Source organism: Pinus tabuliformis, chromosome X (genome assembly GCF_031772625.1).
Source record: "Pinus tabuliformis cultivar Carrire ecotype Pingquan chromosome X, CPIR1, whole genome shotgun sequence".
In the NCBI taxonomy this organism is placed as follows: Eukaryota; Viridiplantae; Streptophyta; class Pinopsida; order Pinales; family Pinaceae; genus Pinus; species Pinus tabuliformis.
This window is the reverse complement of record NC_142308.1, coordinates 1169854783-1169870420: the sequence shown is the minus strand read 5'-3', so window position 1 is coordinate 1169870420 and position 15638 is coordinate 1169854783. Positions and strand designations below refer to the sequence as shown.

The 15638-nt window shown below is 35.6% G+C and overlaps 1 pseudogene; it reads right to left on the bottom strand.

The window, feature by feature from the left end:
• Positions 1–11590: 11590 nt before the first annotated feature.
• LOC149144079 (glutamate synthase [NADH], amyloplastic-like) lies at positions 11591–13679 on the bottom strand (annotated as a pseudogene).
• Between the last annotated feature and the right edge of the window lie 1959 nt (positions 13680–15638).

Below are 15638 nucleotides of genomic sequence, written 5' to 3'. Positions count from 1 at the left end.
AATCCTTAGCAATGCCCAAATGAATTGTTGGTGAAAAGTTTTAACATTATTGAGTGGGGTGATATTTGAGTTGGTGTTTAGGCTATCACTCCCTGGCAAATAGAAATGAAAAGTCATATACACTATATTGTGCAAGTATTTATTCTAGGAAATCTCTAGAAGCAGGTGGTTGGTCAAATGGAGAAACCTAGATTTTTTCATGCAATCACAATTGAGATTGGATACATACACGTGGACCAAGTACACTTCAAATCATAGGGCATTCTGGTGGGGTTCCACCTTATTATTTTACCTTTATTCCTTGTTTCCCACTTCAGAGTTGTGTGTTCATGCATCCTAAATTAGAACTTGCATGGCCCACTTTACTGCATTTTCTGCATTCTAGTGTAGTTCACAATCAAATTTTAGCCACTTTTCTTAGCTTATTGCCTTGGTTTTTGGAATTTCCCTGTAAATTCACTTCTTCCAGGATGGTTCATGTCTTTATGCCTCTGTCACGTGCATCAGAATGTGGTTGTTAGCAACTTCCTGTGATTCATGCAGACAACGAAGATATTGGATTTTTGTGCACAATAAGTGTCATGTTTGATTTCATAAAAAGCTTCCCTTTTGGGGGATTCCGTAGTCATTTTAAGGAAATACTTCTCTTACATTCCGGCAGATCTTCTTTGAACTCTATAATGTATTCTTACAAACTCTTGACTGTTGGCTTCTCTTAAATCTGATTTCTCTGTTGCTCTCCCACTTTGCAAGTACTCTATTTTGGCATTGGAGGATAAAAATCAATGTTCTAATGCATATAATAAATATGAATAAACTCGGGCTCATGTGTAGAAGGAAGGCCAACATACCTGGAGCTAAGTATCCAAGTGTGCCTGCAACAATGGTGGTTACATGTGTTTTTCCATCTTCCAAGAGCTTTGCAAGACCTCAGTTTGATACATGTGCCTCCGACCTTTCATCAATGAGTATATTGCTAGACTTTATGTCATGGTGGACAATTCTAGGGTCATAGTCATGATGCAAGTAAGCTAGGCCTCAACCTGCTCCAAGTGCTATATTCAATCAGGCCATCTAGTTTAAATGTGGAGTAGGTGGTTTGCAGTTTGAACAAAATCAGAAACCTTATAAGCAGGCATACATCATGGTTGCAAACTATGGCATCAATAAAAATATTCATCTAATTTTCAAAGTACTAACCATGGATAAATTCATCTAAGCTTCCCATGAGTAAGAAATCATAGATAAGAATTTTAGTTGATGGAGATTTACAATAACCCTGCAAATTAATAATATTCCTGTGTTTAATGCTTCCAAAAATCTCCAACTCCCTCTCAAATATCCGATTGGATGCTACACCACACTTCTATTTTTTATTTTTTTTACTGCAAATAAGTTGTTATTGTCCATCACCAACTTATACACAGTTCCAAATCCCCTAGAACCAATTATGTCAGTGTCATCAAGCATCTCTATATTTTTTATAATATCCTCGAATGTGTATGGAAAAAATCCATGCAATGTAACAAGTTGCGTTTTGAAAAAGACATTTTCACCTATCAAAATCTAGTGTTCGGAAATTTTCTAGAGAAGTAAATGGTTTGTGAATATTACTCCTTAAATCTTTCCTAGAACATAAAAAATGATCAAAGAGAACAATTTTGTTGGTATATATATAAATATATATATCATTTCAAATTTGTAAAGTGAATACTTGTTTGGTTCTTGGGCAGTTGCTCCATCTTTCTATATTCCTTTTCCTCTTTGACTCCTTTCTTAGATAAAAATCAGACCCATAAGAACACAAGAAGAACAAAAGGAGACACTCCCATTTTAACTATTGCTCCAAGCACGAGTCCATTCAAGTACCGTGCCAATGTCCTAACATGCTCTACTGAAATCCAATGGGTTCCATATTATCAGTCTTAATGTTTCTTCATAAACATAATGGTTTTACAACATTTCTTCCTTCCTTGCATTAGGAATATTTTATTAGATTAGTATAAAGAATACAAAATTAAAATTACCTAAATGAAAAAAATGCATATAAACATAAGGAGAACAAAAAGAGCCACTCCCATTGTAACCACTGCTCCAATCAGGAGTCAATTCAAGTACCGTGCCAATGTCCTAGCATGCTATGCTGAAATCCAATGGGTTCCATATAATCAGTCTTAAAGTTTATTCATAAACATAATGCTTTTACAACATTTCTTCCTTCCTTGCATTATGAAGATTTTATTGGATTAATAGAAACAATGCATAATTCAAATCACCTAAATGAAATACATGCATAAAGTATCACTTAAGAATGGTATTTTGGAGATTTTCCTTGTTCAACATCCATGACATTGTCATCATCATCCGACTTGGGTACTAAGGCAGGGAACTCAAGCTTGACTTACAAATCTTTTCAACTTGCAAGCCACATAAATTCAGGTTACCTATAAATCTGCATATGCCAATGCCCAGAAGGTACCCTTTTATGCACAAAAGGAGCTAAATATATTATTTTATCTAATGACAGTTTATCATGTATGGCCTTTTTGGAACCAACCTTTTTGGGTGGTACTGGGGGAAGTTGAATTGTTATACATGTTCAGATACTTCATCCTTATATAGAGATACCAGAGCCTCCAAGAGACCCCTTATCAAATCAGGAGCCTTGTCAACTGTCTTCAGATACTTCATCTGCACCATACTTATATTGTTTCCAAGGCCAGAGAGTCAACCATGAGCAACAAATTTTTGATTCTTGTGCATGAACTTGATGAAGTGTGCTCATGAATTTCAGTTTTATGTCATGGAAGGTGCCTCAAGGGAAGCAAGACATGCTCTTATCACATAATATCACCGCTATCAAAATTGATATTGTATTTTTAAATTTATTGATGTTTTCTTTAGATCGTTATTGCATAGTTGTCACAGAGGAAATTGTCAATATACTACCATGAGGAAGGGCCAAAAATGGTAGATCCTAGAGAAGTCCCTTAGATTGTTTCCTCATTTATCAATAATGTGCATAATTCGTTTGCTAGATGTTACTCAATGACCATTATGTTTGTTAATAGCTATAACCATACGAGGCTTTTTTTTATACTCAAAATAATACTGATAGAGTTCTATTCAATAGTGGGAATGGATGTCCCAATTCTTAGCAATGCCCAAATGAATTGTTGGTGAATTTTTTTAACATTATAGAGTAGGGTGATATTTGAGTTGGTGGTCGGGCTATCACTCCTTGGAAAATATAAATGAAATTTCATATACACTATATTGTGCAAGTGTTTATTCTGGGAAATCTCTAGAAGTAGGTGGTTGGTTAAATGGAGAAACCTAGATTTTTTCATGCAAACACAATTGAGATTGGATAGATACACGTGGAACAAGTACAACTGAAATCACATGGCATTCTAGTGGGGTTCCACCTTATTAGTTTACCTTTTAGCCCTTGTTTCCCATTTGAGAGCTGTGTGTTCATGCATCCTAAGTTAGGCCTTGCAGGGTCCACTTTACTGCATTTTTAAAATTCTAGTGCACTTCACAATCAAATTTTAGCCCCTTTTCTCAGTTTCTTGCCTTGGTTTTTGGAATTTCCCTATAAAGTCACTTCTTCCAGGATGGTTCATGTCTCTATGCCTTTGTCATGTGCATCAGAATGTGGTTGTTAGTAGCTTCCTGTGATTCATGCAGACAACAAAGATATTGGATTTTTGTGCACAAGAAGTGTCATGTTTGATTTCATAAAAAACTTCCCTTTTGGGGGATTCCTTAGTCATTTTAAGGACATACTTCTCTTACATTCCTATAGATCTTCTTTGAACTCTATTATCTATTCTTACAAACTCTTGATTGTTGGCTTCTCTTAAATCTGATTTCTCTCTTGCTCTCCCACTTTGCAAGTACTATATTTTGAAATTAGAGGATAAAAATCAATGTTCTAATGCATATAATAAATATGAATAAACTCGAGCTCATGTGTAAAAGGAAGGAAAACATACCTGGAGTTAAGTATCCAAGTGTGCCCGCAAGAATGGTGGTTACATGTGTTTTTTCATCTTCCAAAAGCTTTGCAAGACCTAAGTCTGATACATGTGCCAACTTTTTATCAGTGAGTATATTGCTAGACTTTATGTCAGGGTGGAAAATTCTAGGGTCACAGTCATGATGCAAGTAAGCTAGGCCTCGACCTGCTCCAAGTGCTATATTCAATAAGGCCATCTAGTTAAATGTGGAGTAGGTGGTTTGCAGTCTGAGCAAGATCAAAAACCTTATAAGCAGGCATACATCATGGTTGAAAACTATGGAATCAATAAAAATATTCATCCAATTTTCAAAGTACTAACCATGGATAAATTCATCTAAGCTTCCCATGAGTAAGAGATCATAGATAAGCTTTTTAGATGGTGGAGGTATATGATAACCCAACAAAATAACAATATTCTTGTGTTTAATGCCTCCCAAAATATCCAACTCCCTCTCAAATATCTGATTGGATGCTACACCACAATTCTCAATTTTATTCATAGCAAATAAGCTGTTATTGTCGAGCAATAGCTTGTACATAGTTCCAAAATCCCTAAGAACCAATGATGTCAGTGTCATCAAGCATCTCTATATTTTTTTATAATATCCTCGAATGTGTATGGAAAATCTCCATGTAATGTAACAAGCTGCATTTTGAAAGAGGCATTTTCATCTATCACAATCTAGTGTTTGGAAAATTGCTAGAGAAGTAAACTGTTTGTGAATATCACTCCTTAAATCTTTCCTAGAACATAAAAAATGATCAAAGAGAACAATATAGTTGATATCTATCTATCTATCTATCTATCTATATATATATAATGTCAAATTTGCAAAGTGAATACTTGTTTGGTTCTTGGGCAGTTGCTCCATCTTTCTATATTCCTTTTCCTCTTTGACTCCTTTCTTAGATAAAAATCAGACCCACAAGAACACAAGGAGAATAGAAAGAGCCACTCCCATTGTAACCATTGCTCCAATTAGGAGTCCATTCAAGTACTGTGCCAATGTCCTAGCATGCTCTATTGAAATCCAATGGGTTCATATTATCAATCTTAAAGTATATTTATAAACATAATGCTTTTATAACATTTCTTCCTTGCATTATGAATATTTTCTTAGATTAGTAGAAAGAATACAAAATTCAAATTACCTAAATGAAATAAATGAATATAATCAATCTTAAAGTCTATTTATAAACATGCTACTTTTACAACATTTCTTCCTTCCTTGCATTATGAAGATTTTATTGGATTAATAGAAAGAATGCATAATTCAAATCACCTAAATGAAATACATGCATAAAGTATCACTTAAGAATGGTATTTTGGAGATTTTCCTTGTTCAACATCCATGACATTGTCATCATCATCAGACTTGGGTACTAATGTAGGGAACTCAAGCATATTCTTACAAAGCTTTTCAACTTGCAGGCGACATAATCTAGGTTACCTATAAATTTTCATATGTCAGTGCCCTAAAGGTACCTTTTTATGCAAAAAAAGAGCTAAAGATATTATTTTATCTAATGGCAGTTTATCATGTATGGCCTTTTTGGAACCATCCTTTTTGGGTGTTACTGGAGGAAGTTGAATTGTTGTACATGTTCAGACACTTCATCCTTATATAGAGAGGCCAGAGCCTCCAAGAGACCCCTTATCAAATCAGGATCCTTGTTAACTGTCTTTAGATACTTCATCTGAACCATCCTTATATTGTTTCCAAGGCGAGAGAGTCATCCATGAGAAACAAATTTGTGATTCTTGTGCAGGGACTTGATGAAGTGTGCTCATGAATTTCATTTTTATGTCATGGAAGGTGCCTCAAGGGAAGGAATGCATGCTCTTATCACACATTACCCCTGCTATCCACTATATTGTGCAAGTATTTATTCTGGGAAATTTCTGGAAGTAGGTGATTGGTCAAATGGAGGAACCTAGATTTTTTCATGCAATCACAATTGAGATTGGAGACATACACGTGGACCAAGTACACTTGAAATCACAGGGAATTTTGGTGGGTTTCCACCTTATTAGTTTACCTTTTAGTCCTTGTTTCCCACTTCAGAGCTGTGTGTTCATGCATCCTAAATTAGGCCTTGTGGGGTCCACTTTATTGCATTTTCTGAATTCTAGTGCAGTTTGCAATCAAATTTTAGCCCCTTTTCTCAGCTTCTTGCCTTGTTTTTTGGAATTTCCCTGTAAATTCACTTCTTCCAGGATGGTTCATGTCTCTATGCCTCTGTCACATGCATCAAAATGTGGTTTTTAGAAACTTCTTGTGATTCACGCAGGCAACAAAGATATTGGATTTTTGTGCACAAGAAGTGTCATGTTTGATTTAATAAAAAGATTCCCTTTTGGGGGATTCCTTAGTCATTTTAAGTACATACTTCTCTTATGCCCTTGCAAATATTCTTTGAACTCTAATAGTTATTCTTACAAACTCTTGACTGTTGGCTTCTCTTAAATCCGATTTCTCTATTGCTCTTTCACTTTGCCCTTGTTTGTCAGACAAGGGACCCACCTCTGTGCAATAATTTGACTACTAATGTTTATGCAGGTGTGCATACTCTACCCCTTTCGTAACATGTTCTTAACTATTAGGAAACAAAAGTGGAAGACAAGCCGCAGATGGCAACAAAAGACACACAATAGAATGTCAAAAACTACAAGACAAAACATTAGACAATGAGCAACTTGGTAGGAAACTGAAACAAATAATAGGAAAAGGGGAGTAGAAGCTGATAACTTTGAAGTATTAATAAAAGGTAAAAAAAAAAACACAATGATCACAGTGGCACATGCCAGGAAGAGAAATACCAACAATGGCACAACAAAAAAGGATCCCTATGATATGTGAATCACAAAATAAGCTTGATTAGGCTGCCATGTCTCCAAGTTCAATGACAAAATCCCAGCTCCATATACAACAATATCTCTTGCAAGAAGAAGAAATGTTTCTGGCTTTGGCTCTCACAATAGTCTGCCATAGATCCCATTAACTCTAATTGTGTCATTTTCAGTCCCTAGAGACTGTGTCTCAACCAGTGCTAATGTTTAACTTCATTCATTCAGGGTGGTGTTTGGTGTTCACAGGATTCTTCATAGCAGAAGTTTTATAGTGGTGGTAGTTATCCCCCTTAAGCAAGAGACACAAATGTATAGTTTTCCTCTAACAGGCATCTATCAGTTCAACTTTGTTATCTCACTAATCCTATCCTACTTGTATTATTTCTATATTGGCATATCTTCCTGTAGTATCCCAGTTTACTAGTGTTCCACATCAGCCTGTAAGTGTCTAGCAATTGAAAATTAAGCACTCTAGTATTCTAGAAGGTTGTAAGAAGGAGTGGACTAAGTCCTTCCTATTTTAGAGTGGTTTAATGAGAAAATGCATAATGGGGTCAATGAATGGAGGTCCAATGATTTGAGGGCTAGGGGCAGATGTTTTGCTCAGGAAAAACATTAAACACAACAATACAAAGCAAAATATTCTTACCCTTGTCTTGGAATGGTTGAGGAAGTTAGAAATGAGGACAAAACATGTAATGACATTAGAGAAATTTCAAGATAAAATTTATTATCTGAGGAACCACAACCTAATCAGCAGACTCATAAGGTTCTCACCATCTGAAAAAACTCTCAGATTGTAAATATCAACACAATGGGCTACAGAGGGTAATATCGATCTAAACCTATGCACACAAGGTTTTTATCCATGCTTAGATACATTGAGAGTTGGCTTAGATATCCATGTTTTCTCATATTAGCATACATGTTATATAACGAAGAATACTCTCCATCAAAATTCTTGAATTCTATAATCACATGCAATTTTGATGTTTTGGAGAATGATCTACTTTCTCTCCTAAATTCCTACAAATAATTGATTTCCCCCCTAAGCAACCATTTTGAGATCTTGGAAACATTATGTCCAGTATCACGTTACATATGTGTAATAAGCAAATATAAATACAATATTTCACATATAACATTCACAAAGAATGCAAACAAACTCTTACAACTGTCTATCCCATTGAAGGATTTGAATATTAACAACAACCACTTTAGAGGCCATGAATATGATATTAAATTAGGTATTTGATAAAGCACTAAAAATTTTCAATTACCTGACTATTGCTGCCATGTTTTGTGCAACTTGTTGGCTACATGTACTACAACCAATATAGAAACATGAAAGTACTACTTGCCAATTCAATTACCTCCCTTGTGGATTCACCGATTGGGAAAAAAACAACACTTGGAGTTACATCATCCAAATCCCCACTTGCCAAACTATGGCCTCCAATGCTTGTCATAGTGTTGGGTCCATCAATAGCATAAGTTTCTATGTTGTTTGAGTTGTAGTTATGAGAGATTTCCACAAAGTTATTTGTGTTGTCATCAACTAGTTTATTCTCTATTGCAGTTTCTTGGAGCTGCAAAGCAAATTCTAGGTTCCAAAGCACATCTCCCATAGCTGGTTGTTAAATTGGCAACTAGGGCCAAACTCCATGTGGGTCATCTTATTTATGGCAAATGATATTTTTATTGGATCCCTCTCGTCGAGAGGTGTAGGATTGATCTAAAGATCATCTGATTCTGATAAGTATTTATGGAGATATGAATTTATTTTAATTATGGATTTATTATCTAGCCGACCAACAACTTATGTAGGCTCAAGAAGCCCAAACGTCATGTCTATTCAACCTATACGTTTTGGTATAAATATAAGAGGATTTGATGTCATTTAGACACACTCTCAAGGTGATCTCCTCTCCACGTCTTGGGTTTTTGGAGAAGGAGAATCACTAAGAATACGCTGGAGCCCTAGCTGCAAATGATGCCCTAATCCTACGCAGGTCAAGAAGACATCTATCCGCTGGCAAATGATTTGTTGTTAATCTATATACGTTGTTCAGGAAGATACATGGTGAAACCCTAACACAACAAGGAGGCCTTACGCAGTTAATACATGGAGAGTATAACGCAGTCATGCTGTTATGAATAATGCAGTCTTGGCAATGACTATACATATACGCTGGCAATGATTATGGATACGCAAGTAATAGAAACACAGTTTTGGCAATGTCAAGAATGTGCCGCAGTCATAAGGAACAACTGAATAGCGTAGGCCTGTTCATGGTGAGACCTATACGCTATGCATGGAATCATATGTATGTAAACGCTGTCAAATGTATGGAGCGCAGAATGTTAGTCACATATATGTATTATATGGAATGCAGTCACATATATGTATGGAACGCAGTCACACAAATGTATGGAACGCAGAACGTCAGTCACATATATGTATTATATGGAACGCAGTCACATATATGTATGGAACGCAGTCACATGATGGAACGCAGTCATATGTATACGCTGTGTATGGAATACAGTCATATCCCTGAGCAAACCCTATACGGAAAATAATGGGACTGTGTGGAGTATTGCGTGGATATGTATATAATGAAGCAACAGAAGGGTATTATGAGCAGCATGATGGGCAACATTATCAACAACATAATGATAATACACATCTGTAAGGATAGCAACATGATGATGATGCATATTAGTATGGGCAGCATTATAAGATCATGAACATGAAGGGCAACATGTAGATCATGGACAGCATGATGTATGGGCAACGTGATGTATGAGATCATGAGCAGCATGATGATGCATGATGCAGCATGATGGTGCTACACGGTAAGGTGCAGCAAATGGACGAGATGCAACACGATGATAGGTGAAGGAGTCACCTTGGAGAATCAGTTGAAGCAGAATGTCTTCAACTGATCTCATCATTATACAAAATGATCTATGCTAGATCTAGATAAGTCAAAGTGTTGACTTCTGTTGTAAATGTACTACCTCTCTCTCTCTCTCTCTCTCTCTCTTTCTCTGCTGAACTTTGAAGAACATAAAAGAAGAATTGATCAAGGGTTTCCCCACACATTGTGGGGTTTGTCCCTAGCTAGCGCCACATCTTGTGTCCTCTTGTCTTGGCTTGTCTTCTGCGATTTATATTTATGTTCTATCTGCAATATACTTTATGCTGATGTGATTACTAACATGGAAAAGAAATTAAATAAATTGCTCTAGCATAGAACATACCTAAAACTAACACTGGTCTTTCAACCCCTTGCTCCAAAAGACACTTTTCAGCTGCCCAGTGCCTCCCCATACTTCTCAAGGGAATCAATAATTATTTTACCTTTCAAATAAGGATCTATAATTTGTTCTAGAATTCCCTTTCTCTGGTAATGCAGTGCCCATTAAGCAATGTTTACCTATTCTCTAAGAAGAGAAGGATTAATAGCAGGTCGAGCACACAACACCTCAAACAACACAATGCCAAATGAATAATATTTTGTGTCCAAGTATCCAGAGCTACCTTTGACCATAGTGCTAACATGAGTATGGCCAAGAGTTGGGCCCATTTTTGATAATCCAAAATTTGAAACTTTTGCAACTAATTTTTCATCAAGAAGTATATTTGTGGTCTTGACATCTCGATGTATGATGGTCTGAGAAGCCCATGAGTGAAGATAATGAAGACCTCAAGAAGCCCCAATATACATTTCTAATATTTGCTTCCATGACAAAGGAGTCAAATTGTTGTTACCATACAAGTGTCCTTGTAGTGGTCCCTTGGCCATGTAATCATAAACTAAAATCATCTCACAATTTTCCTCATAGTAACCAATAAGAAACACCAAATGGTGATGCCTGAGCTTAGAAAGCATCTCTATTTTTACTTGGTATTCATGGATACCTCATTTTTCTAGCGGGTTTCCTCTCCTAACTGCAACCTTTACACCACCACCATCAATCTCTCCTTCATAAACTTTCCCAAAACCACCAACACCAAGAATCCGTGACTCATCAAAGTTTTTGGTAGCCTCTTGTATCTTTGCAATGGTCAAATGTCTGCAAAAAATGGAAGGTGAAAATGACACTTAGCTCCTAGTACCACTCTTTCCAAAAGTAGTTGAAACTTTGCTCCCAATGGTGTGTGAGTTACCACCATAGAGTGGTATGGGAAACCATCTAGGGTTCTTGTCACCAACTGACCCACTACAATGTTGACGAACAAAGTAGTAGAGAGCAAGAAGAAGCACTAGTGTAGCAGTCCCTCCAAGTACCATGTCAAGTACTTTAAGGTATTTGTAGTCAAAAGTATCTAATTTGAAAATTACTAAATTGAACAATTCCAAAACGCATGTCAAAACAACATGGCCTTTAATAGAATAACTCCTTGAAAAATTCATATATTAATGTGTAAAAATAGTTCTCAAAACACGCTTGAATTTAGAAAGATACATCCTTGAGTATAGATCAAATAAATTCTCATCACCCTTGTCATGATGCACTCTTTGAGAAATCAAATTCCAAATAGTTCATGGGTACAATGCTTCTTCTCATTAGCTTATTCACTATTAGGAACTCCAAACTTAGCTCCAACAAAAATTTTTGGGTTCCATCCTAAGCCTATGTTGCGTAGTCTAAGATTAATTCTGGGTGTTTGGGTTCTTTGTTACAATTCATCTAGGCCTCTATCAGGTACTCTCCTTGTCCTCCACTCTATCTTCACAAGTTGTGATCAACTAGTCTTCCTTCATCACAAATTTACCTATCTGAGCAGCTGTTTGTCTTCCTTCAATAATGGCCCAAACAACAAGTGATTGTCCATGTCTATAGTCACCAACAACAAAAACACCATCAATACTCATTGCAAAATCACCAAAGTTGGCTTTGAAATTTGACTTGTTATCCCTTTCCATATCAAGCTTCTCTGCAATAATCTATCAAACCAAATAAAAAACTGAAATTAGAGTGAGGAGGTAAATGGAGGAATTCTAGAAAATATGGTGTGTATGTCCAGTATCTTTTATGCACGGAATATAAATGTTGAAAATATGTGTATTCAATGTTATGGATTGGGAAGGTTGCAACATCACTGAATTACTCAATTTTCTGAAGAAGAAAACATAGTCTAGCAATGACTATTGTCAACTAAATTTAGATTGGACCTGAATCATTAGATTGTGCTTTTTTCAAGCGAAAAAAAAAAATAATTTTATTAAAAAATCATTAGATTGTGCTTATCAATCAAAATTTAAAGTTTTATATCACCTCAACAGCAACTTTGTTGCTTAGAAAAATATAGCTTACATGTTCTGGTCCAAGAAATCCCATTGCTAAGAAAACAAGTTATGCTTCTATAATCTCCTTTGTGCCCTCCATCTCTTTCAATGGAACTTTCCACTCTCATCCTTTTCCCATTTGACCTTGATCAATTCAAGCCCTTTAACATTTCCATTGTCATCAGCTATAAACCTTTTTTTCAACACTTCATATGACCTGGGATCTTTACTGAACTTGGTAATAGCTTCTTGGTGCCCATAATCTACTCGGAAAAACTTAGGCCACTACCAAAAAGTGAACAAAGACCCATAATCATGGAATTGTAGTAGGGTACAACATGCTAGAAAATAATAGATAACTAATTTTTATTTATATGAAGATGAACAAAGAAAAACCTGAGGCCAAGGATTTCGAGGAGCACAAGAATTGGGGGGTTGTGGAAGGAGCTCCAAATTCACAACATTGTTGCATCCATGTCTTATGGTTGTTTCTATACAATCAATTATAGTGTCTCCTCCTCCAATGATAACCACCCTTCTCCCTTTTGCAGAAATAAGCTTTCCATCTTGCAATCCACTGTCCAACAAACTCTTGGTATTTGAATGAAGGAACTCCATAGAAAAATATATTCCCATTAATTTACATCTAGGAACAGGAAGATCCCTGCTCTATATATATATAGATTACACTATACAATAAGGAACTCAACTCCTATGGGAAAAATCTAAATTGAAATCAAATATAGAAGTGTACCTTGGTTTTGTTGCACCACATGCCCAAAGCAGAGCATCATTTTCAACGCGAAGCTTCTCCACAGAGAAAAGAGAGTCAACTGCAACATTTGCATTCACAAAAAAATTAACACCTTCCTCTACCATCAGAACAACACGTCGTTGGACAACATCAAGTTTATAATTTTCCATATTAGGAACTCCATACATCATCATACCTCCAATTCGATCAGCACATTCATAAACAATGACAGAGTGCCCAAATTTATTAAGTTGATCAGAAACAACCAAACCAAATGGCCCACTACCCATTATAGAAACTTTCTTCCTGCACCCAATGACCAATTTATATCAAGATCTAGTTCACCACATCATAGACAACATACAATTTATTTTCAAAATGATAAGCATCATAAGAATGGAATTAAGAATTATAAATGAAAGACACATACCCTGTCCTCTTCTCAGGTGGACGTGGAACCATCCAAACTTCTTCAAAAGCTTTAACAATGATGACACATTCAATACTTTTAATAGATACTATATTTTCAATGATTCCTAGTACACATGCACCTTCACAAGGGGTAGGGCATACACGTCCAGTGAATTTAGGAAAATTATTTGTTTCCAACAACTGGTCAAATGCTTCTTGCCAATGCCCTTGGTGCACTAATTCATTCCACTCAGGTATTTTGTTCCCAAGAGGACATCTATTGTTATCTTGCATGGAGGAAAAGGCCCAAGGAACACAAATTCCTGCATTTCCCATCTCACAATGATTGACATCCCCATCAAACATAAGATAGTCAATAACAATCAAAAGGGATAGTGTTATTGAAATTTAAAAAGAATCTCATGCATAACATGGAGAAACCATGTTCTAAATTATTTTCAATATGTACCTGTATGGATTCTGCATTGCCTTTCTGCACACCCACTTCCTAAACTACACTGTCTGCATATGGGCTTCCATTCTTACCCCATAATCCAGCATGAGTTGAACACTTTTCTCAATACTTTTATCTATATCAAATATCCACCACTTTGAAATTGAATTGAATGTAGTCAAGCAATCCAAAATGTTTGACATAGTTGTGGAAGTAGTCCAATACCTTAGAGTGAGAGGGGAATTGGATAGTTACATGGCTTGGGAATTGAAAATCAGTGAATTCAAAGGCAGGGTGAGGGGTCTGTAGCTTTGTTGAAGAAAATGTTTCTCTCCACACGCCTCCTATTCTTGGTTTTGCTTCAAAGACTATGATATTCAGATTTAGACTTCGTAAATATTTGGTTGCAAGGAGACCACTCATCCCTGTTCCTATGATACAAACCCTTATCTTCCCAAATCCATTCTCATTCTCAGTCTCACCTTCACTAAACAAATTATCATTCCAGGTAGCCATGACTAATGGCTGACTAATGTTAGCACTTCACAAAGCTACAAAGCCATAATACCAGATAACTTGTGATATATCTAATTACAATTACCCAACCTTCCCTTGACGTACATCTCATAGTGACGTTGTTTTATATCTATATCCGCTCACAACAACCACAATTTTCATATTCTCTTATATCTCATTAAATTGCACAATAAAAAAATAACTTATTTACTTGAGTACTTTAAAACTAATTTGCCTTGGAGCAACATAGTCTGTCATGGTCTGGGAAACAAAATCTTCTAAGTATTTTGTTTCATTACAGAGAAAAATTCTTGTAGTTTAAACCAGGTATTGGATAATCTATTCACACTTCAAAAGAAAACTATGAAGTTGTCCATCATCAAGAGGACATGTGAGGATGGAAAAGGTAATGTATTAACATCCATTTTGAACATATTTTTTAAATAAATGATAAAATATAAAGAATGGAAATTCTTGTAAAGGAAAAGTACAACTGTAGGTAGCTTAATCATGTTCATTTTCAATGATTTTTTTTATTAAAAGCACAAATAAAATATCAATCACTGTTTATGTTATAAAGGAAAAGTACATTAAGTCAATATATATCAGGCACTAAAATATATAAAAATTCAAGTACTAAAATACATAATTTTATATGCAACTGATTATTCACAAATTCATAAAAAACGATCATTGATCCAGTACTATTTAATGATAACAATCTAGCACTATCCAATACTCTCAACAACAACAACAACAACAACAACAACATCAACAACATGTTTATGAAAAGAACAAGAAGACCATCTAGATCGATGAATTTTCAAAATACGTCTTCGACCATTGAGTGAAACTCTTTTCCTTCTCCTTCAAATGAACACATCCATCTATTTTATCTTCATACAGAAGGGAGATGTTACTTGTGACATTAATGACATTTACATTTTCATCTTCAGGACCAAGTGTCACTCCATGGATGATAGAAAGTGATTGAATTCGTCCAATGCCAGCAATAGCACTATCATATGGATCTAATATGTTCACTTTGTCACCTACCTAGAGTAGGTCATGCCCTATCGGAGTTAATGGGCACTGTCAAAAACAAAAAAGTATACATAGATATTAGGAAAAAAATAATTACAATTAAATTGCAAAAACATACATAGATATTGAATTAACAAAATAATGTACACTCACTGAGTCAATATCTAAAATACTAGCAAGATTTGGCACCGATTGGGAATGTTCAAGTGCATCAATTTTGTCATATTTTAGAACTCTTGAGGTAATACTTTTTCCTTTAACATCCTATATGTGATTTCATT